The sequence below is a fragment of the Myiozetetes cayanensis genome, unplaced genomic scaffold (assembly GCF_022539395.1).
Source record: "Myiozetetes cayanensis isolate MyiCay16 unplaced genomic scaffold, myiCay2020 scf1, whole genome shotgun sequence".
Lineage (NCBI taxonomy): Eukaryota > Metazoa > Chordata > Aves > Passeriformes > Tyrannidae > Myiozetetes > Myiozetetes cayanensis.
The window spans coordinates 77,666,126-77,690,710 of NW_026086604.1; the positions used below are offsets into that span (position 1 = coordinate 77,666,126).

Here is a 24,585-nt window from a genome sequence, read left to right on the forward strand (position 1 = left end):
TGGAATTAGACCCAGCATTTTCCTAAGCATTGCTATTGGCAAATCTTTGTCAAACCTACTGAATTTCTCTCCTCTCGGTGTTGATTCGCATGGAGTATGAGAGCACATTAGTAGCCTCATAAGCTCATGAAACAGTGATCAATGTGGTGCTTGTAAAGACCTCAAACCTAGCAATGACTTGTATATAACCTGATGATGCTATTTCTCCTTAGTTTTATTCTATGTTTGATATATTTTTAACCTCTGTAAAACTGTACATAAAAACCTAAGAATAAAATTAACAAAGACCAGACTTGTTTGCTGATGGAAAATAAAATTATTTTTATGAAAAGAAGCCAATTTATTATATACATCTCCTAATTATTTTACATCTCCCTTCATAAACTTCAAAAGCACCCACCCTTAATGTACCAGATGAACTGGTCTATGACTAAGTCACAGCACGGAAACTGTTGTCTAGAAAATATTGCCTTTTGTAGTGTGGAAGCCAGAAAAATTGCAATAACTACACTGAATAATGACATTGAAGCAGAATTTTTATTAAAGAAAATATGTGCCTTTAATACAATAATATACCAAAATATCATTATTCTTATACACCTCATGTTAGCTACAGGATAAGCAAATAATTTTAACATTTCCCTAAGTTCTGCTTATTTGAATCTGAAGTCTCAGTAGTGTTACAGTAGATTGCGTGCACATCAGCATACGAAATATTTACTACTTATTCTTGAAATGACCATGAATGTACTAGGTACTTAGGTATAAAATTTAGTTGGAGGTCATTAGTTAGTGGTATATCTCAGGGATCAATATTGGGTACAATACTGCTGAACATTTTCATTAATGGTCTGGATGATGGGGCACAGTGTACCCTTAGCCAGTCTGCTGCTGACACCAAACTGGGAGGAGTGCCTGATAAGCCAGACAGTCATGCTGCCATCCAGAGGGACCTCAACAGTCTGGAGAAATGGCTGATAGGAACCTCATGAAGCTCAACAAGATGAAGTACAAAGTCCTGCATCTGAGGAGGAACAGCCCCAGGCACCAGTATATGCTGAGGGCTGACCAGCTGGAAAGCAGCTTGGCAGAAAAGGACCTGGGGGTTCTGCAGGACACCAGGCTGAACACCAGCCAGCAATGCACCCTTTCTGCAAAGCAGACTAATGCCTGCATTAGACAAATACTCACAGCAGGTCAAGGCAGGAGATCCTTCCTCTCTGCTCAACACTGATAAGGCCACACCTGGAGTCCTGTGTCCAATTCTCCAGTACAAAAGAGACATGGACATACTGGAGAGAGTCCAGCAAAGAATGATGTAGGGACTGGAGTACCTCACATGTGAGGAAAGGCTGAGAGAGCTGCAATTCCTCACACTAGAGGAGAGAAGGTGCAGCTGGATCTTGTGAATGCACACAAAATACCTGAAGGGAGGGTGCAAAGAGGACAGAGCCAGGCTCTTTCCTGAATTGCTCAGTAACAGACTCAGAGATAATGCATACAAACGAAAATGCAAGAGGCTCTCTGAACATCAGGAAACCCTTTTGTTTTGTGAGAGTGACTGAGCACTGGCACAGGTTATGCAGAGGGTTGTGGAGTCTTCATCCTTGAAGATACTCAAAGCTGTCTAAACACAGTCCTGGGAAACTGAGTCTAGATGATCTTTCTTGAGCTGGATTGGACAAGATGACTTCCGGAGGTCTCTTACAACCACAACCATTCAGTGATTCTGTGAGAACACATAGACAAAAATATAGGAAAAGAATTACATTAAATAGTAGATAGAGATTGATGGTAGAAAGAGAGCAGAGTTTCCCATGTCAAACAGTCTAAGTAAGGTGGAGGAACAAATAGTACTAGAAACAAGAGGCTGCTCACAAAGAAAGGAGGAGTGAAATAGTTCACAGTACATGCATTAAGAAAAAAAAAAATCCAACAGAACAGTACACAGTCCAAAATGTTACTCTTCTAAAAGTAACATCACCTCTCCATTCAGTTCAGTAGTGTTCACACCAGCTCCTGCTCCGAAAATAGCACCATTCCCTTTAATTCTCCGTATAGTCTTAGCAATGTCTTGCAATGCCCCAACTTCTGTTATAAATCCTCTTTGATCTATTGTGATAGGAAAAAAAAAAAAACAGGAAAATTGTTTAACTTCTTTGAGTTTCTGACATCTCATTTTGACCAAAACATTTTTTTTTTTTGCAGTTATTGAAAGCCATAATTAAGTAGCTACCTTTAAAGGATCAAATAGCCATTCTTTCATTCATTTCAGTTATTCCATAGTGCACACATCCTGGTATCTGCTAAAACTCTCCTGTTTTTTTTCTAAATCATCTGCCCTCCTACTCCTTTATCTGAGAGTGCATATTTTCTGTTGATACAAGTGAATTTTAGTACAATAAACTAAAAAAAATTGTAGTTACCTAGAAAACCTCCATAAACATGGGTTTATGATCCATTTATAAAGAGAACATAATTCATACAGAAGACTACACACTTCTTAGTGTGTTTTTCTAAGAAAAAGATTAAATTACTAAGAAGGATGTCAATAAAATACATATCTTGTATAAAAAAACTTGTCTGTGGTTTACTTAATGATTATGGAAAAAAATTTATAACAACCATAGAGACAAATCTTTATGGATTATTGGTAGAAGTCTTCAAATCGTCCATCACTTCTCTAGAATTTAGAACAGACAGAGTACTTTTATGAAATAATGCTGTATTAATACAAGCAAGCAGAAATCTTTTGATAGAACAGATATCCTCTGATTTAGACCAAAATTATTTCTGTATAATACTATGAAAATAAATGTTACAAAATATATCTTTACTTGTCTTCACTAAAATTATTCTGTAGATTTCCCCTTTTCAAGTCAACTGGTTGTTTGTAATTTTTTCTGTTAGTACTGATTTGTGCATTCTTAAGGCTAACTTGCAAATATAAGACGTTACATGGTGTAAACACAACACTGCAATGCAAGATGTCCTTAATAATAGTTATATGAAGGTTACTAGATCCCTCTTTTCCTTGATCTTTCCATTTCTTAGTTTCCATTCAGTGGCAACTGCACCAGAAATATTACAAATAATTCAAAAAACTTGTTGTTTGATTCCTATCTAGCATTAATATGTCTTTCTGTATTCATAAGTAGATGATATTTTTCTACTTTGGGCTTATTCAGATGTTTGCCTTAGTTGCATGGTTTTGATTTTACTATCATATACCAATGTTTTATACACCTGTCTGTCTCTTCAGGTTTATAAGAAGGTTTAGAGTCATTCCATTACACTTAAATAAGAATGTGATGTATATGCAATGGCAAATAAATGAACAAATACACAAGAAATCCTTCCTCCCTTGATAACATATCTGGAAGAACACAGATTACATGTATCAATTTTGCATTTGGCAAGTGTAATGGTGGTATGTTTAGAACAGCTAAACCGCTAAACAGCTTTAGATCAATTGCTTACACTTGAAAGAAGCTATATTTTCACAGAGAACAAAATCAAATTAAGCATACATTTTCAGTCTAAATAATAGGAGGAATTACATTCATAGATAAAAACAAACAGTAAAGTATAACCCTGTTCAGAAAAAAAGACAAAAATACAAAGAAATGCTCCATTTCAATATGTGTATAACGTTGTAGCTTCATTACATTTGAATTCAGAGACTTAGGGATATTTTAAGCTCCTTATTCATTGAACTGTTCATATACAATTAGCAGGATCCACTTTGACTTTTTTCAGCTTTAACAGATTATGAAAAGTGCTACTCTAGTGCTATCCTCTACTTTACCAAAAGATACACCTTCACGTTAGGCTAGCATACAAGAAGTGAAATAAAGAAAGGATCTGTTCTTATGCTCTCCCTGATATGAGTCAAGCTTCCAATGTACAAAGTAGTACACCTGAGAATTTTTCTTTTTTTTTCCAGAGAACCTGTCTCCAAGAGAATGACAAATAGAGGGCACAAGTTAGACAAAGAAAAAAATACAACAAAACCAATCCTCCCAGCCCCAAATCTTTCCTAACAGGTCTTAAATGATTTGCAGTTACCAAGTCCAGCTGCAACTAGCAGGTCTGGAAGTCCCATTAGTAGTCTTTCCTCATTCTTCTAAGTTTTCACCTACAGATTCTCCCAACAGGAATCAACCATGTGCTTGTACTCCACCTTTACTTTGAAACATCTCCTTAGTAGAGCTTATACTAGGGACTGGATGAGAGTTCATGTTCTGACTGACAATACAAAAGTATGTAACAGCAGAGGCATTTTTTTTTTTCTTTTTTTGCTAGAACTGGTTCAGATAGCTGTTCTTTTACAGATTCTATTTACAAGAGCATGTAGTGACAGGACAAGGGGGAATGGCTTCAAATTGGAAGAGAGTAGGTTTAGATTAGATATTAGGAAAAAAATCTTAACTGCGAGGATGGAGAAGCACTGGAATAGGTTGTCCAAATAGGCTGTGGATGCCCTCTCCTTGGAAGTGTACAGGGCCACATTGGATGGAGCTCTTTGCAACCTGGTCCAGTGGAAGGTGCCCCTGGCCAAGGCGGGGGGCTTGGAACTAGATGATTTTTAAGGGCCCTTCCTAAGCCGAACCACTCTATGATTTTATGATTCTTGATTTGCAAGGCTAAGCATTTTCAGTCTCTTCTTTGATATCTATAGTTACGCAAGGATAAACTTAATGGTTAGAGGGAAGGAAGTTGTCTAACAACAGAAAAGTGATGTGGCATTAAATGTTTTACATCCTACTAGAAATAACAGTAATGCTAAGTCCCCTGTTGAAGATCAACCTGGGCTCTTCCAAATAATTAAAAAAAATATTTCTATCTATTATAGACAATCTGGACAATAATCTAGTTTACTTTTGAGAATAGGTAGAGGGGGACTTCACTGTATAATTTCTTAGTACCAAAACTCAAAGAGAAAACCAGATGTTTCAGTTCAGACGCTTAAAATACATGCATTTAAACACTACAGAAGTGATAATAGAGAACCTAGGGTCTTTACCAAAAAGCAAATCAGATAAACAACATGCAAATCAAATACTCCCAGTTTCTGGTTATAGCTATTTCATGCAAGTCTAGTATCATACGTAGTCCAATATCCAAATGTAAAAACTGAGAGATTGGTAGTAAATTGACATACTTAGCTTCTCTTCCTGATGAATTATAGATAGCTAAAAGTAGAAATAGATAAAAATATATCCTTAACTAGAATATTGGTATGAACAGCAAATGATTCTCTCTTAATGACAGGAAGTAAAGATCGAATCCTTTCAATTATTACTGTCGTTATTGAAGGTTCAATTTTATATTTCAGACTCACATATTGTATGTGATCAATGGTATTAGCATGAATTTCGGAACTGCCAGGATCAGAACTGCCAGGATTAAAGCCAAAAAAGTTTGGCAAAAATTCAAGCACCAGCAATTTGCAAATGAATCAAATACAAATCAAATTGGGACCTTGTAGAACAGATTCTTTTAAAAAATCATTTTACTCAAGTACCTGAAAATGGCAAACACATATCTTAGGGCACAATATGAGTGTAGTAATTGTATAGGTATAGTATTATTGACAGTATCAGAATTCTTCTAGACCTCACAAGATCTGACGCAGTGATTAACAAAAGGGTTAAATGGTTGCTGCATATTGGAACTGATTTTAATTTCTTCATTGTGAAATCTTATTCTGAGAAATGTGATATTCAGAATGTGGAGGCAGTCAAGATGCTCAGTAAGCTACGTTTTCAATGGAATGTATAATTATTACTAGAAATTTTTATATCTGCTTAAAACATACATCTAGGAGGTAGCAAGTATGAGTAACAATTGATTTATGTTTTAATTATAAGTATGTCAAGACCAAACCAGTTAATATTTCATAGAAATGTGTTCCTCTTCTACTAGAAGACAAATACAGGTTTTATACATTTGAATTCATTAAACTCCAATATTCTGTCATATTGAAAAGTATTTCTTGGTCTGGTATTTTAGCTACCCCTCATTAGAAATTATGGAGCAGATCTTCCACCTACATCCCACCAAATGTTCCCACTGTGACCTATTCTGTCTTAATAAAATGCATTTTCCACCTAGGATAATATCTTCAGTGTTTACTGACTTCATCATCAGAAGCTTTTGAGTTGCCTATATTTTGACAGAGACCTGAAGAGGCTAGTACACAATGGTGTGAGACTCCAAATGTAATCAGACAGTCTGAAAAGAAACAAGACAGACAATGGGTGAAAAAGAAATCATGTAAAATTGGTTCACAATTTCAACTGGGATTGAAATAAAAAATTTCTGCTACCTAGGCTGATGCAATTTGGCAATACAGTGGCTTCATCCTTATCTAAAAGGCTTCAGTGTCTTCTTCCTTTCTGCTTGGACTGTCATGTGATCTGACTTTTTCACATGTATTGATGAATTTCTCCTCAGAAGGACATCCTTAAGGCCATTACTGTCCCTGCTAGCTTTCAAGAAACTGAAACATCAAGAGATGTTAAGTGTTCTGCCCCTGCCACTTAGGATAGACATGGTAGAATGAGGAAGAGTCTTATTGGTCCCATCAGACTGACAGAACTGTCCTCTACAAATGCCTGTCTTTGTTTTCCTGTGCACTAATAAGATAAATAATCCTAGAAAAGTTGTACTTGCAATAGAGACTTATTTAAAATGTTTCTAACCTAAGATTTGAAGATAATATGATCAGAATAAATAGAAATAAATGAAAGCATCAATAAAAATAAGTATAAGGGCAGAAAACTTGGGAATGTGGTGAACACTGTAAAGAGAAGAGTAATATATAGTTTAACTAACATATTTTAGACTAGATGTAAAAGAAAACAAAAGGTGAGGAAAAATTAAAGTGTCACTGTAAAACAAGTAAAATTATAACTTGTATAGATGCATGTCAAAAGACATGTAACAAAAAGCAGAAGGAAGTTTTAGTATTTTTGCAGTAAAAGAACAAGGCACCAAAACAAATAAAGTTAGCACCTGAGTTCCCAATCACAAAGTTGAATCTCTTCTCTGGACACTTTATGTTGAATTAAAGGGGAAAAAGCCCAACAACAGGCTCCCATAAAATAGAACCAACCAAACAAAAAGAAACCTAGCAGACAATTCTCTGAAACTCTGCCTCTGTGCTAAAACAATGTAGCTGGTGCACAACCTTGCACACTGCACCTTTTTTTTTTTTTTTACCCCCATGTATTAGTGTGTCTTAAACTTTCTCAATTTTGCTGCAGGAATAGCAATATCTTTCTCCGAGGAAGGGCTCAAACTACAAGGTCAGTTTACTCATAGTAATCTGCAAAACTATCATCAATATCTGCGAGCAGATCTGTTTGTTTTCTAACCTCTGTATTCACGTTTTAAATTTTTGGGTGTTTTTTTTTTAAAATTTAGTGAAATCATCGTTTCCTCTATTCTAAATCCAATACCAGAGACAGATCACTCAGGAGAGTTGTAGGGATTTAGGTTTTAAATAGTACCCCAGATTCATGCTTTTAATATTTCAGTGGGATGCAAAAAAGACACAGAACTGCAGGCTGCAGAAGAATTACTGTCCTCACCTGACAGGAAAGGCTTCAGAGTGCAGGTAAGTGCTCTACTCTAACCCCAGGGGCAAATCACCTGAAATCAACAAATGTTCCTGTACATGTTTGGATGGCACAGTTCCTCCTCCTGGAACCTTGAAATCTGATCATTCTGTATGGCGAAAAGAATACCACTGAAGCGTCACTGAAAGAAATGCTCATTTTCAAGTCCATCTGTCCTTTACTAATTCCAGCTGAAAGATCAGCACTTACATTGTGTGCAGAGCTATTGTCATTTAACTCTGAAAAAGACATGTTAATTGTCAAAATACAAGTCTTAGTCAAATAAAAACTTACTTAATTGCAACTCCAAATCATGTGATAGCTACAGGTAAGTCTCCTTTTAGAAATTAATGTTTCGAGAGTAGGGAAATATATACATAACTGAGGAAATGCCTATGCAGGTACCTTATACTAAAATTAAGCCTGTACTTTCAATATAGGAAGTCTTCACCGTTTAATGTCCAGTTAGTGGTTTAAATAAAATCACTTTATTGCTTGGACAACTTCCCAACAAATAAGTACCCACATCATAAATATGTACACATAAAATCAGTACTCATTAGAGTAGCAACCTTGTCAGCAGACTCAACAGAAAAGGAAAGAACTGCTTAGGTGACAGTATAACCTCTGACGCCAAAATAAAAATGAATGAACAAACATTAGCATAGAAAGCCACCTAGGAAGTCACAAGTTTAAAATCAATCAGTCAGTTACATTTGATTGTCCCAAAATCAAATGAAAGCTAATGCATGCAGTGTGTTGCTTCCTTGCTGGTTTTCATGGCTTAATCAAAATAAGACAAGCAAAATTTCTTGCAAATAGTATAAAAAAGCACAATAAAACCAATACTTTAAGGTCACCATATATTACTTTTGTGTTTAGCTTTAAGCTTCTTTATATAAAATTGCATACTTCCTGGCATTAACAAAAATAAACATGTTAGTTTTGTGGTTTTGTTAGATATTTTGATAGCAACAGATGTAAATTACTATTCATCACTAACTGCAACTCAGAAATTGTTAAATTGATATTATTCCAAATCTAGCTGTAAAACTTTTCTGAGGTTTATGCACATATTGTTACAACATTACTAGCAACTGTTTATCATATTTTGAAAAATATACTGATGCATATATTATACTGAGTAAAATTAAATAGATACCTTTCTAGGAACATATTCCTCTTTAACAAGATGCTTTATGCAAGAGTTAGGGAGTAACCTAAAAGTTGTAGGAAAAGAATTTACCTTCAAACTCTGACCCTTCATCATTTCAGCACAATATGACCTTTATTAACATAGTAACATAACAGTATCATAAACCTCTAAACAATGATTCACAATTCAGTCATTTAATACTTTCTCTATTTTGTTCAAAAATGTCACAACATAGCATAAAATGAATTTTTCATACAGTTTTCTAAAAGATTGTAATATTTTAGCCTCAGGAAAATAGCATTACAAAAAGAAAAAAACCACAAACCAAATTGAACAAAACAAAAACCCACCAAAACAAGCAAACAAACAAACAAACAAACAAAAATCAAGGAAGACCCAAAAGAGCCAAACCCCTTGGAAAACTTATCTTTAAACTGCATATGAGACAAGAAGCTTGGGTATATTATCTTGTCAGATCATTTATTGTGCTACATTCTGATCCTGAAAAAGCAAGTATCCAAGAGTTCCAACTTCCGGCATTTTTTAATTATGCTTCTGTGCAGTATAACATGAAGTTATAAGGTATAATGAAGGCCTACGGGAGACTATTAGCATAGTTTTTTTAGGACCTAGGAAATAATTTTTAATATTCATTTTGTCATAAATGCCATACGAGGAATTAGTAATTAAGAGATAGAGAAGAAAGAACACAACCCTGAAAAACAGAGTATCACAGTTTAACTTTTTTAATATAATATTACCCTTGATTAGTTTTTTATTTTAAGTACAAAACAAAACAAAAAAAAAAAAAAAAAAAAAAAGAAATTTCTTTGAAATGTCTCAGGTCTCTTAGGTCTCAGGGCAGTTAAATTGTATAGAAAATAAAATACGAAGTGCACTCAGAGAGAATACCATGACAGCCTTCTATGTTTCATTGTGAAGAAAAGAACACTCCTGAGTTTTTGAAAAATTGACGTAACATAAATGAGTCAAAAAATGTAAAATTTAATGTTAAACTGTGAAAGCTATAAGATGATGCATGGGATATAACTCACTATTAATGGGTACTTGTAAGAAGCTGATAACTGCAGAAAATCTCTTCTATAGGTATTATACAGTAGCTTAAAAGCTATAAAAGCTGTCTAGTCTAACTGCAACTACACATGGCAAGTTCTAGAGATAATAACCTCTATTCCATCTCCATCATAAATGCCTTTTGTGAGTTTTGGCCAATCACTTAGCTGTGTTCATCACTATGATGGAGAGATTAATTGTAGAATGAATATATTTCACCTTCAATTTACAAATTGCTCATGCAAAGCTTACAGTTTCCTTCCATTTCTTCTGTATAATTAATCATTTAATTCTCAGTTGACAGTTTTGTTTTCCACTGAAACTCAGGCAATGCTGGCTAATTTTTATTGAAAAATATATGATAATTTTTTTTTTTCTAATTTTGTAAATCTAGCTTTTAAACAATTGAAATTCTGTTACCGGCCAAAAAATATTGGCAGAAATCTAATGCGAAATAATGTCTTAGTTGACATTAAAGAATGTGACATAATTTCTGTAAGAACTACCAAATAATAACTGTATTTATTTAATTTTTATTTATTGGCTTTCCCAAGAACTGTAAGAAGTATCATACTAATGTTCATATCATGCTATTAGAAAGCAACTGGATGTTAACAATAACAGCTATAAAAAACAATTATTTACAATGACTATATGCTTTCTACAAAGGGTATTAAAACCACTATATTTTTATAAGAATATTTTGGGGTTTTTTCTTTATTTGGATCTGGAAGAACAAATCTAAGGTTTTCAGTAAATTTGACAAACTTGAAAGATGACCACTCCCACTGAAATGTCAAAGGAATTTCCCCAGAACCTAAGAATGCTTCCAGAACAATCTTTTACTCCACAGTGAGAAGCAAGACAGAGAGAAATGGAAATAGTGCCTGCAGAGAGTAGCAGTTAAATTTTCACTATGTCAAGAAATATTTAAATACAAAATACTGGCCAAAAGGGAAAAAAAAATCATCCCAAAACATTCTAGCCTACCTAGTTGAGGTAACTGCAAATGGATTAGACAAACCTTCTATGGATCACCAGAAAGGCAAAGGAACCCCAGAGTAAGACAGCTATTGTGTTCATTAAAGACATACTGCTTTTTTCAAAATGACGTTCTTTCTGGGTCAAGCTTACAGAAAGTCAGGTTATCTGGTGAACGCAATATGCTTTGTTGGTTTAACCTTCACATCATACAGGCAAAATACAATTATATTATTTTATAAAAGCATGCTATATTTACAAGTTATTTTGGATTTAAATCCTTATTTCTCACTTTAAATGCAGAAATAAGAAAGAGAAATTAATCTCATTAAAATAGCCAGAATATTGAAAGCGACACTCTTAGATTACAGTCATATTCTGAAGTTTCAGTCCTTTTAGAATATTTTTTTTGTTTCCAAGGTATAAATTAGAAATGTCCCTTCAGATTCTGACAAAATAACAACTGAGAATAATACTTTGTGTTTTATTACAAGACGACAGGTGTTGCTACAAACTTTGCCTTACAGTACTCTCTGTCATATGACAGATACTACTTTTAGGTCATGTACCCACTGACTTTCCTTCAGATATGCTGTGAACATACAGGTAAGTGAATAGCCATATCAAGATCGGCTTTGTTTCATTATTTAGATTTCTGTGCATCTTTAATGCAGAATACTTTTAAAAATAAAATCCTTTACTTTGAATGGAAGCATTCAGAAAAGAACTTGAATATACTATGATGGAAAGCAAACTTAAACAGTATGTCATTTGAACAGTAATCTAGGTACCATTAATTTCAAAATACTTTCATCTCAGACTTATTTGTAAACCCTGAAATTTGCATTTAGCTTTATTTTCAAGCTAAAGATCATCCTTTAACATTCTTTGTCTTTGAATAAGACAAGCTAATCCTTGAAAAAAGGCTATTTTGTTATCTACTTACCTTGAGTATGAGCAACTCTATTCCATTAATTAGTTAATTTCTGAAGAACCAAGATCCAGTTTCTGCGTCATAACTGTTGTTGGATTTCTATTTTCCTGTGGAAAAGAATAGAAAAGAGGGATAAAGAGGGAAACTGCATTACAATAGAAGTATTTGTTAAAAGATGGGAGAGTCAAATAAATTTAGGGAAAACCTTCATCTAAGTTATACACTGAATTTAAAAAAAAAAAAAAAAAAGCAGTTCTAATCTAACCAGCTTTACAGAAATTATTCAGTTTCTCTTGAGCAATGCATAAGCAAATCAATTAGTAACCAGGGAGTACAAGCTTAACTCTTGTATGTCATTCAAGACAACCGCATAGTGTTTCTAATTTTAGTTGCTGTTACTTTTACATGTGAATCAGAACTGAGAGAGATTCTACATGGCAAAAGAACTTTTGAACTTAAAAAATTATTTGGGTTAAACTGTTATAGTTGTGGCATTTTATTTAACCATAATTCTCTAATTATTGTTCCCAGAGCCCTAAGTTACTAGTCAGCCATATAGGATACATCTAGGTACATACAATAGGTTAGGTCTAGGTTACGTATGCCCTAAAGCCTTTTCTTCCATTTCAGAAAAAAGTCTGCTCATATGGCAGTGTGTTCTGCAGAAAACCAGTACAGACAATAAAGCTCTTATTTTGGGGTTAAGAGGATGTATAGTGTGGGTTTTCTTCTGTCAAGAATGGAAAATGTATGTAAGAGTGACCCTGAATTTTGTTAATGTTTAATAATTTTTTTTTCTTATCCTTCTCCTACAAGTTAATTGACAAAGTGGAGGATTAAAGAAATAGCAGCTCAAGATGATTATGCAGCAGCAACTAATTTCTAGTATAAAAAACTGAGCCAAATCAGGATGCAGTAAGGAACTGAAGTACACACTATACTGCATCTTCAGATGTTCTATCATCTTAAGATGTAAAGACTCACAGTTTTTAAACAACAAAAAATACACCTTCGATTAAAGTAAACCTTGTGAGTGAATCACAAGGTGGTCAAACAGTAAAATAGTATGTATAAGGTAAAATAATTTCCAAATCAACTACACTTTTTAATCAAAGAAAACACAGTTAGTTGCATATACAATGACCTTAAACTGCTCAGAGGGGATTTGTCAGCATTTTTGAAGGTATTTCTCTTCCCTTTTTTTGTCATTTAGATACAATTACTACAGGAATTAGAGATACAAAAAAGGTGATTAATACTAAACATTTTTATACTGTTAAAAAGCATTAGCCTATGCATCAAAACCAAAGGAAACAGTGAGAAACCAGTCATTGACAGCGGGAGTGTGTACCTCTGATTGTGTCACAAGATGTGCTGACCAAGACTTTTTCTTGGTGATAAGACATTTGTATCATTTCTCCTGAATGAGCATTTTCTGGTATCTAAGTAAGGGTGAGTGCACACTACATCTTTAGTACAATTTAGCTTGAAGAGTCAGCTAACAAGAAGGAACAAATGCACTGGAAATTAGCCTCCTGCAAGCTCATAAGTCTTCCAATAACTCAGAGAACTATTACAAAAATTCCACCTGCTTTTATTTATTTGATCCTCAAAAATATATTTTTTTATTTCTATTGTTTATGTCAGTTCAACATCTAGAAGGTCTCCAGTTTAGTGGCTCTCTGAAACCAAGTTCTACCACTAGTATATCATTGTTGGCCCATAAATACCTTATTTTATTTGAGTTCTGAGGTTAAGTTCCAAAGGAAATTAATGACCAAAATAATGAACTCTATTCTTTCCCTTGATGGACACACAATTCTGTTTACAGAGTTAAGCAAAGTTAATTAACAAGTTAAGAGGTCTTGAGTATTTATCTCAGTCTACTTTAGTAGAGTGAGCCATTAGTTACAAAAAGCTTTACTGCTATTACAACTGAGATGAAGTAGGGAAGTGGTATCTATATAATTTGTCAATTTGCTTCCATAATTTAAAGAAAACTTATTCCAGAAATAAATGCATCACTTTATCTGGGGAAAAAAAAAAATCTACCAAACACAATTGGCAGGAGACATTGTTATTATCCATTCAGTAATGAATGAAAAAAAAATCAGTTATTTGGTGGCCCAGGAGACATCTTCAAACTAATAATACTAGCATGCAAATTTATCATTCAAGTTGAATTTTTGGTAAATATATAATAGTAATACAGTAGTTAAATAAAAGCTAGAGAGATTAGGACAGTGGTACACATCACAAGCCATTATTTGTCACTAACCGTTACCTGGATTTGTCTGCATACTGTTAGGTTACCATCCAGACTGGATTGGTTGATTTTAAAGTTGCATTGATGATCATGTGTAATGAAAAATAATATTTGAACCTTGCTTACATTATTAAAAATTATCAAAAGGGATGCCTCTCCCCGAGGGAAAACTTGGTTTAATTAAGTTGAAGGCAAAATCTTTGAATGCGACATAATTTATCAAAAGTCATCAAGTCCCTATCTGTGGAAGTAGAAATCTCTTCACTAGGAGAGCAAGTATTTTTTCACTGTGTTATACTGATCTTCACCTGAACATGAGGGTGAGCTTCTTCACTGTGTGGGGGACCAAGCACTAAAGTAGATTACTCAGAGAGGTTGTGGAAGATATTCAAAAATTGCCCAGATGCAAATCTATGCCATGTGCTCTGGGTTGACCCTGCTTGAGCAGGGAGGTTGAACTGGATGACCCACTGTGGTCACTTCCATCTTTATTAATTCTGTGAATCTGTGATTATGTTTACTGGTTGGCTGGCTTCTGTTTTTTATTGGTTTTGAATTATGAAATTACTCCATTTAAACTATCAATATATGCAATTTCAGTATGATGTCTTCATTTAAATTTTTGTTACTTAGAGACATGTTCCCTAAAAGTCCAATACTGTTATTGGACAGTTGTTTATTAATAACCATCTGATTACTTTTGCTCTCTAAGAGTATTTACCGCTTACATGGAATAAGAATAGTCACAGCTATCTATGGCTTTGGTAGTCAGTATCTATTGACTCTCTCTCTCTCTCTCTCTCTCTCTCTCTCTCTCTCTAAATATGTATTGCCTGTCTTCTGCATCTGGCCTAGTTAGAGCAGCCGGGACCAGTTCATCACTGTGTGGGTGTAACCCAAACTGTGTATTCTGCACCCTCTGTGTCATTTCCCAGAAACTGTTAACAACAGACCATCTGCAGCAGCTGCCCAGAGCACACCTGACCCCTCAGGCTGTAAGCTGGGTGTTGAGAGGCCTGTGAGATAGGAGGATGTTCCTGACCTCACACCCCCAACTCACAATAATCACCCATTGTGGAACTGCCCACCCTGGGGGAGGTGCTGGGCATTCCTGCCTGAGTGTATATAATCTTGGGGTCTTGGGACTTCTGGTACCACTCGTGGGATCCAGAGGACCAGAACCTCCACCAGACTGCGACAACCACTCTCGACTGGACTGCAACCACCGCTCTCAAACAGACTGTGACCATCACTCGCACCAAAAGGTTCTTCCTCTCCCTTTATTTTTGAACTCAGGGGGCCCACGAGGGGCTCAGCATGGGGGCCAACAAACACCATTCTGTTCATGCCCCAGGGTGCCAGGTTATACCTCTGGGGTTTTTTGTGGGTTAAAACCAATTACTCATCTGTATAATTGTATTTATTGTATTATTTTTATTAAATTGTAATTCTGACTTATAATGTCTTTTGAGTTGGGTTAGTTTCTCCTGCCGGTTTGCCTTTAAAGCAGTACAGCATCCAAGGTACATAGTTTCTTAACTCTACTTGGACAAGTCATTGGTTTCTGTATTTGAAGCTGTCTGGAAAGGCTGCTATCAGTGTTCAGCTTCTTTTTCAAACTAACAGTACAGTCTAGGATATTTAAAGTCCCTTGAGACACATATTTTAGAAGTTAGAGGAAAAAAATACAGGATGGAAATAAAACTGATACCAACAACTTATTAATATATTTAATAACGCAAAAACTCTTGGTCTGTCACCAAAGAGGAAAATATATAACACTGTTACTGGCACCTTTTACTCTCTCATTTTTCTTAGAAAGTTGTAATTTCTTCATTAACAAAAGTTACAATGGATTTCAATATTAGGTATCATAAAAAATGAATTAATTAAATGGCTTCTGACTTAAGTTAGGAGTAGTTAATTCCTTGCCTAACTTGTCTTGGAAAGGTGTTGTAAAAGTGTTTAATTGTCTTGTTAACCTTGTGCATTTGGAAGGCACATTAAATAATGCTGTTTAACAAGTACACTTTTATACACTTTTATACATAGTGCATTACATAAAAATTGTATATATGACTTTGGAGAAAATTATTTCAAGAAACATTGCAATTACATCATTACAAAGCAACTGTTTACAAGAATATGATACCATGCATTTTATATCTCCATGATCTACACATGGCCAGTTGTTTGAGTCATTAACATTTCAGTCTCTCACACCTAGGAGAACTAAAAGCTGCTGAAACTGAAAAATAATTACTGGAGAGCAAAGGAAGGAACATTAATAAGTAGGAGAAATCCTGTGATTTTTATTTTTTTCCCAATATTGAATCTCCAAAATTGAGTACCTGTAATTATCTCAAACCATTCAATAAAGATAATTTAAGATTTGCTTTGTAATTAAAACTGTGATATTTTATTAGCTAACCAAATGCTAGCTTTGAATAAACCTAATCTAAAGTTATTAAAGAGAAAAAAAGTAAGCATTTCAGATATTTCCAAGTGTCTGAGGCAAGGGATTGGATTAAAAGCTTTTAAGTAACAAAATTAATGTGAAATTTGTTCATTATCATGATGCAATAAACTGAAAACTAGAAATGTACAGCAAATAATCAGGAGAAAGAGAACAGGAAGAGGACTTCCAGATGCAAAATTCTTTCAAATAAATGTTGATGCTAGTTTTTAAACTTAGTAGTGATACAACATTCACAGAAATGGATATCTCAGTTCAGTAAGAGGCACAAGACCACATGTGGAAACTGTATCCAGGTCTGGATCCCTGTAAAAGGAATATAATGCACTGGAGTGAGTCACAGCAAAGGGCGAGGAAAAGTTTGGCTTTAAGAAAAGAAAGTGTAAGGGTGATTTAATTGCTATCTACATCTACCTTGAAGGGAGACATGGTGGGTTTACCATAACTCATGGCCAGATGCCCACCAAGCTACTCTCTTGCTTCCCCCTTTAAAACAGATCGGGCAGAAAAAAGGATGAAAAGGTTCAAGTGTTGAAATAAAGACAGATAACTCTTAACAGTTATCATCAAAGAGAAAAAGGAAAACTAAGTAATTTCCAAATAAAAGAGATTTGAGTACTGTGTCCATACGGGGCAGCTGCAGTCTCTCCACAAAGGGGTTGCTGCCCACTGTAGCAGTAGTTTACACGCCCTGTGAATAAACCCATCTCCAAATTTTCCATCCCTTACAGTCCTATCCCTTAGATGTTGTACAATATCATGTTGTTGGACTAGTTGAGAGCACCGATTGTACTGATAGATCCCTAGATGACTTGCAAACAAGCAAGTTTCAGATCAATATATTTATTTACAAGTTGTACAGACCAATTTTGAAGTGCCTGTTTGAGGCTCTTAATAATGCTAGAAATTATTATATGAAATGAATCACTGGATGGTCAGCACACCTCTGACCTCTGGAAAACTCAGAGTTTGGGAATAATGTCAAATATCACTAAGGTTTTTAGAGAGTCCAAAATTCCTCTCATTTCTATACATAAAACTTCAGCTGAAGTATCAGTAGGAAACATATATGATAGATTTTACATAAATAAGTCTATTTATTTGTAAAAGGGAATATAATAAAATAATAATAAATGCATTACTGATTTCAAGGTCTGTGACATTTCAAGAAACTCAAAAGATTAGCAGGCCTGTAGGAGAGACTTTTAACTTCTTCCTAGTCCAGATATATTTGAGATTCCTTGTGAACTTTTGACTCAAATTGCTTCAGCACAACTTTTCACTTTTTTTCCCAGCAGCTTGAGCGTAATGGCCATTAATTCGTCCTATGGCCTCAAATATAGACTCCCTGCTGATACACATTTTTCATTTGAATGTTTCACTTAGGTACTTCTGTCTAAAATAAGAGCTATTGTGTTGTTTTCTGGAAAAACTATGCAGAGACTAAGTACAATACCTTTCTCTGTTCATGGGAAAAAGAAAACTTTATAATTAAGAAGTTTTATTTTTTATGGGGTTTTTTTGTAGCTTGTAAAAATAAAATAAAACAAAAGCAACCAACCAACCAAACAAAAAAACCCCACAACACAAAAAACCCTTACCAAAAGACCCAATGACAATCCAAACAAGCACTCCACACCAGAAGTTAAATTGAAATACCAAAAAGCATAGTTTACGTGGTTAGGTGGTTAGAAAAGATAACTGGTAGCTAGGCATGGTAACATGGCAGTTGTGATTATGCCATGGAAAGGAAGCCTTACAATTAAGCTAGGTTTCTCAAAGTTATAGTAGAAAAATAACAAACTAAAAGTGAAATCACAATCTAATCTGTTCATCCTTAAAATCCAAATAGAAATCAGATTTTACATCAAACCATATGTTTCACATGTGAAAAGAAAAGCAAAAAGAAAAAAAATATCTAACCCGTACGGACATTTTGGAAATAAGAAGACTAAACTAAACAAATCTCAATGGTTCTGACAATCTAGGCAGTATTTAACTTCTGAACACTGCTCACAATTAAGATGCAAGTTGAATTTGCAAAGGTAATCAAATTAGAAAATGAGAATTAATTAAATTCTGGCAATGAGAATCCAGAATTTTCTCATGATAAGCCAGGCAAGACTTTACTTAATCAAATGTCACAGTGACATTGGTAATATTGATCTTGTTGCCCAACTACCTTATGGAATGTTAGTTTCAAGGGAGAAAAGTTAAAGGATCAGACCAGTTGAAAATGTTAAGAGAGGAAACTAACTGAGCTTATGCATGTCAGTTCTAATAATTATTAAGTATTCTAGTAACATTTTAGTTTTAGAGAACTGCAAAGTCTAATTTCTGTCTTCTAAGTGTTGTAAGTCCTCATCCTCCTCACAAAGATATTAATTGTCTTTATTGGCAAGTTAGTTTTTCTGCTGTAAGCATGAAGATATTAGCTGCTTCTCCCTTTTTAAATGCTTCTCTTTCTCTAAAATACTTGTTACTCCATTGTATCCATCTCAATATTTCCCTCGTGATTTCCTTCTTATGTCTTTTTCCTTCCCATTTCTTTTAAATCACAACCCTTCCTCATTTCATCCAATGAAAACAATAAAATCTTTTCACTCTTTTTGCATTCTTTTTCTACCTCACATTTAAGTTTCCACAGTTCTGAAAAAACCCTAACTTCCTTTTGGCTCACCTCATAGATGCTTTCAGTTCTCTCTTGTTCCATTTCTGTTCCATCTGATTAGGCTGCTCTTGGTTTCAGGCCATGTTTCCCCCGTAACAGCCCAGAAAGTTCAATTCTCAGTAGTCTGGCTCCTTTCCCCATGCTTCAAGAGCTGAAGTTAAACACAGTTTCAAACTGCCATTGTTTTTACTAGTTTTATAGTGATGATTTTCCAGTCAAAACATTTCAGATATTTTTCTTACTTTAAGGTCCTATAGTTAAATTAATGGCATATTTATGATTAAATTTGTGAAACTGTTAGAACTTCTGTGTAACAGGTAATATATATTCAGACAATTTGCATGCTTCCACCTATTTTGGTTAGGATCCTTTGTATTTATTGAGTGCTGATTGCCGATGTACAATGCACATACCTCAAATATTTTTCTCCAAAATTATCTACAGGTCTACTTGCAGTTCTGCCAACATTAGAGCTTAGACACCACCTTTGCTGAAATACTCTTGTTTCCTTCTTTTGAGACAGATGAGATGAATCCACATAATTAAATTTTATAAAACAATTCATTTACTATTTAGTCCCCTTGTATTCAGAAGCCCTGGCTAGGAACAAAAAACTTTTCAGTTGAGTTTTAAAATTAATCTAAGGTGACAAAGAAGAGACTGTTAGGCAGCAGGAAATGTAAAACAGTGGGTTCTTTTACTGATGACACAGTGCAAGAGACCAATACTGAGTGAATCTCTGTAAACTGGTGTGGAGGAGGTGATTCACAATTGCATTTCATAATCAAGTGTTTTGTAATTAAGCTTATATGACATGTTTAACAGAAAACAATGTGGCAGTAACCCACCGAATTAGTAATGGTTTCTAAATGTATAAACAACTTCACTTGACAATACCTTTTAGAACTCTTAATGAATCCTAATAAATTAGTATATTCATCTAATATTATGACAAAATTTTTCAATGGCACTTAGAAATTTTTCAAATTAAAAAAAGGATACCTCTGGTGTACTTACACAAACAAATTTAATGGGTTTTTTTTATTTGTTTGTTTGTGTTTTTTGTTTTGTTTTGTTTTTTTAAATAGACATCATTCACAGACCAGAGAGTTGCAAGAAACAAAGCAAATCAAGGCCATTTTGCTTGGTTTTACTGTGGTTGTCTTTAATCAGAAATTAGGTCTAATTCTTTCCCTTTCCATCATAAATCAATATAAAGTGCAATTCAGTTAAAAGAAAAAGCAATAATTGTTTTATAAATTTCCATAGATTAACAAAATATTTCCATAATCTATTTTACTCTGTATGCTTCTGTATATTTTCTTAAAATAAATCCTACATATACAGCAAATCTGCACAACTAAGAATACTTGGAATTGGTTCATGGCACTTTGAAAGCATGTTACAACTATAGTTCCTTGATATGATGATCAAAATATTATTTTTGAATTGTAAGAAATTGCTGTAGTATTATGAATCACATTTTTTAAACATAATAGCTGAAAAACCACAAGTTATCTGCTAAAATATTTGCTGGTGACCCATGAAGAGATATCCACAGACTTAGGTAATGAGCTAATGTGGGTGTTTTTGAAGGATGGATATGTTAAGACATGAGATGGACCTTAACATAAGCAATGTAGTCAGTCACCTGGGGCAACAAAATAACCTTACACTGGTGGCTACTTTGCCCAGGCTGTATCCCTGGAAACGTATAATGCTTGCAACTCATCTCTGCTAAAGTATAAGTCTTTTTGGTCATGGCCAGTCATAAGCAGATGTGATAATTTCTAACATTAGTACTTGGCTTGTCCATCCTACCAGCAGTATCAGAAACAGGGATTCTTATCACCAACTTTACCTTTTGATTGCCCACTTTTATGCAAAATTTTCTAAATTCCTTATTCCATCTGTTAGGGCACATTTATTCCATGTGATACATATTGCAGAAAGTTTATATCCATCTTTCCCCAAAGTAGTTGTGCCCAGTCAGCTGGGGATGGAACATGCTCAAGTACACTGGATACCTAACACTGTTTCCATAGGGAATTACAGCATAGGAAAACAATCTTTGAAGACTATGGGTAATTAGTCAAGAATTTGCGTCTGTACATCCATGAGTAAATGTCTAATATCTTCTCCCAAGAAGAGGAAAGGAGAGATAAAAAGTGTTCTGAAAAATGTTTTACCATTGCTTGCTCTTACAGATCATAAAAATCCCTCACAGGTCTCTCCCTGTTATTTTCAAGGTATATCCCTTGATAATAGGGTAACTTGAGTGAACTCTAGTCCATCATAACTTTCTTATTCTGATGTTTTTTACAAAAAAATGATGTAAAGCAGGAAGTACGGGAAGGGTTTAACCAATGTTGACATAATTATTTGTGAATAAAATTTTAAATAATAACCATGATTAAAAATATGTCTTATTCATACAGTCTATGAACAGAAGCAGTTAGAATCACATCTCCATTTAGTGTTTTCTTACAGAAATACCACACCTGATGCTGTCAAGTTTTTTATTCTGTGAAGTACCCTACTCTGCTAAAAAAAGAGGGAAATATAAAGCTAATAAGTCAATCTTCTATATCAAGCCTTACAAATATATTAAATCTCAAGTACAAATTAATATCTGTTCCTGATTACAGAAGTAAAACCTTGAAATTGTTGACTTATAAGATTCTTAATTATAATTTCCAGGACACACACACATGTATATATAAAAGTATTTATCTAACATGCACATTAATGCCTGTATTTCATATGACAGCACACATTTTGACCCTGTCTCATACATAGATGACAAGAAACTATCAGTAATAATTTGAATTATGAATAAAAAGTTTGTTCCAGCTTTCTTTCCCCTATACTCTATGGACTTAAAATGTTTACAAGAAAATTGTCCTTATCCTCATAAAATAATTTTGTGTTGCAGGGTAGTCACTTAAAAAGTTCAAAATGGAAAGATCAGTTAAAAGTGAAATAGAAATATTTAATTTGTTTTCCATACCAAGAGACTATTGTAGCTTGCAAAACAAAGACTTCAAAAGCTATATTCAGTTAAGTTTCTTGCAAACTGGTAAACTGTTTCTAAGTGACGCAATCAAATTTTCTGCATAAAATCTACTTCTTTCCATTGATAGATAATATACTGTAAAGAAGTAAGAAGTTAAGTTTGAATAATGTCTGTCCTTCTTCAAGCCCGGTCACTCAGTGCCTTCATAAACAGTATTTTTTTTTCTTTTAATTGAGTGTCTGCAGTACTTCCTCTGCAGCAGAAACAAAAAGGAGCCATTTCTTAAAGACAGCATTCATGTGTCATCTTCTTGTCTTAGTCCCTCTGCATTCTACAGCTTCTTTGATAAATAAAGGCACTTGTGCTTAACTGAATAGAGGGTGCAATTGAAGTTGCTTTGAATTCTGAGTTTTGAACAGTGCAGCTTAAACAGCCTCTTGCATTACCATGCCAAATAACACATGAATTAGGCTACCTAGACGTTAAAGTGTTCTGCATTAGACAAATGCATTTGGATAACGAGGAAGAATCAAACTGATTAATAAGACACAGTTTAGTCTTGTACCCCTCAAATGACACCCTGGAGATCCATTACCATCTGGCTTGCTGTCTTTTCCCTGAAAGATGAGGAATACCTGTTTACTTACTAGCCATTCATAGCCTGGGAAAGACGATATGTTGCTACTGCTGAGAGAACAAATCAGTGGCTACTACTGTCCTTCTGGACACAGGCTGTACAGCTGAACTTATGTGGTGTCCTGACAGTTCCTCCCCTTGCACATCTTTCCCTATTGCACAAAGGAGAGACATGCAGGTTGCTCCTAATGCCAAGGAAAAAGAAAATGGTAAGTGCTTCCAGCAGGCTGGTGGATGAAAAAATAAAAGAACAGAAATCCAGCCCCTGCAATTGCAGGTTTTGCACCGCACCAGGGCATGGTTGTGTAGATCTTATATACATGAGAGATTTTAGCACACAGCAACAAAACATACAGACAAGAATCGTTGTCATAGTGTCTGAAGGAAGAGATGCGACCTTTATGTTTAAAGTAACGGAGTCTAATCTGACACAAATAAACAACAACAAAAGAAAAATTAGAACAATAGTACAAAAAGTTTCTTAAAATTGTTTAATTTTACTTTTCAACTTAGAGTACAATTTATTATTAAATAAATACATCAAATTTTGAGATTTAAGTACTTTCTCCTGCATCAGATATTGCAAAACTTTGCAAATTCAAAGGAAAGTATAAAGAATCATGTCATTCACACATTTCAAATCCTCTTTTTTTAATGTGTAATTCCTTTATTTCTAGCTAATTTTCCAGTGTAAATAGCTTGTTTAATCTTTCATTAATATAATATCGCAGGATCCTCTGTTTCCTTTTACATGCATCACATCTTCAACTGTATATAACTTGAAAAGAAATTAATTACATTCCTCAGCAGACATTTGTATTTTCATCATTTTATCTTATCTATGTTTTAAGAATTCACAGAAGAACACTTTTCTCTTATAAAAGTTTTTTTAAATACCAAGAATGACTATTAATATTTATCTGTTTTCATTTTCACTATTTTAATGAAAACTATGAAAAATATTTGTGAGGGTAAGCAAGTAATTTGGTCTGACACTTAACATATATTTCATTCACTCCCCTCCAGAGGCAGGTGAGGGGTTCATATATTTGCAATAATAGGAAAGACAAATGTGGTAAATGGTGATAACTTGCTGTATTACCGTCTGTTCAGTTTAAGCATAGTCACAGGATCAGGTCTCCTCAGTCAGAAAATGAATCAGACCTTTCATATTCAGAGAATGGGAATAACCACTGAACTAGCTGACATAAATGTAACAACCAAACTGCCTTACCATATATTTTCAGCTTAAAGGATGCTAAGAGTCCTAAATTTATAACGATTTGGAGGTGGGACGAAATGAAGGGCACTGCAACATAAAATGAATTCACAAAAAAACTCCAAAAGTAAAATTGCTATGTATATTATGATACTCACATACCAACATTATTTGGTTCCTTACTGTGAAAATGGCTTCACAGTGAAATAGTTGAATACAATTAAACATCTTAGATTAAAAATTTAACAAGGAATGATGTGCCTGATTTTTCAGCTAAAATATCAATGCATAAATGTTACACTAAATATGGGGTATAGGTAAAGTTTTCCTGTGTGTTTAAGAGAAATCAGAACGATTAAATAATATCTTGCCTTGGATAAGAGACATTATATTTCAGAATTTTACAGAATATTCTCTAGCAAATAATGCATCTACATATGGTTTCTTTCACATAAAAAAAAGTCATGCTTAGTAACCTGCTATATATGTCTTACAATAATTGCTAATCTACAGAGTATCATTAGTACTAAA

At 34.2% G+C, this 24,585-nt stretch overlaps 1 long non-coding RNA gene across 1 annotated transcript; it reads right to left on the bottom strand.

Moving 5' to 3' along the window:
- Positions 1-559: 559 nt before the first annotated feature.
- LOC126641732 (uncharacterized) lies at positions 560-11,929 on the bottom strand. Its single transcript, XR_007629291.1, has 3 exons — positions 11,783-11,929; positions 1,985-2,112; positions 560-1,729 (listed from the first exon to the last, which is right to left on the bottom strand). It is a non-coding gene; the product is annotated as an uncharacterized LOC126641732 (long non-coding RNA).
- Positions 11,930-24,585: the final 12,656 nt, after the last annotated feature.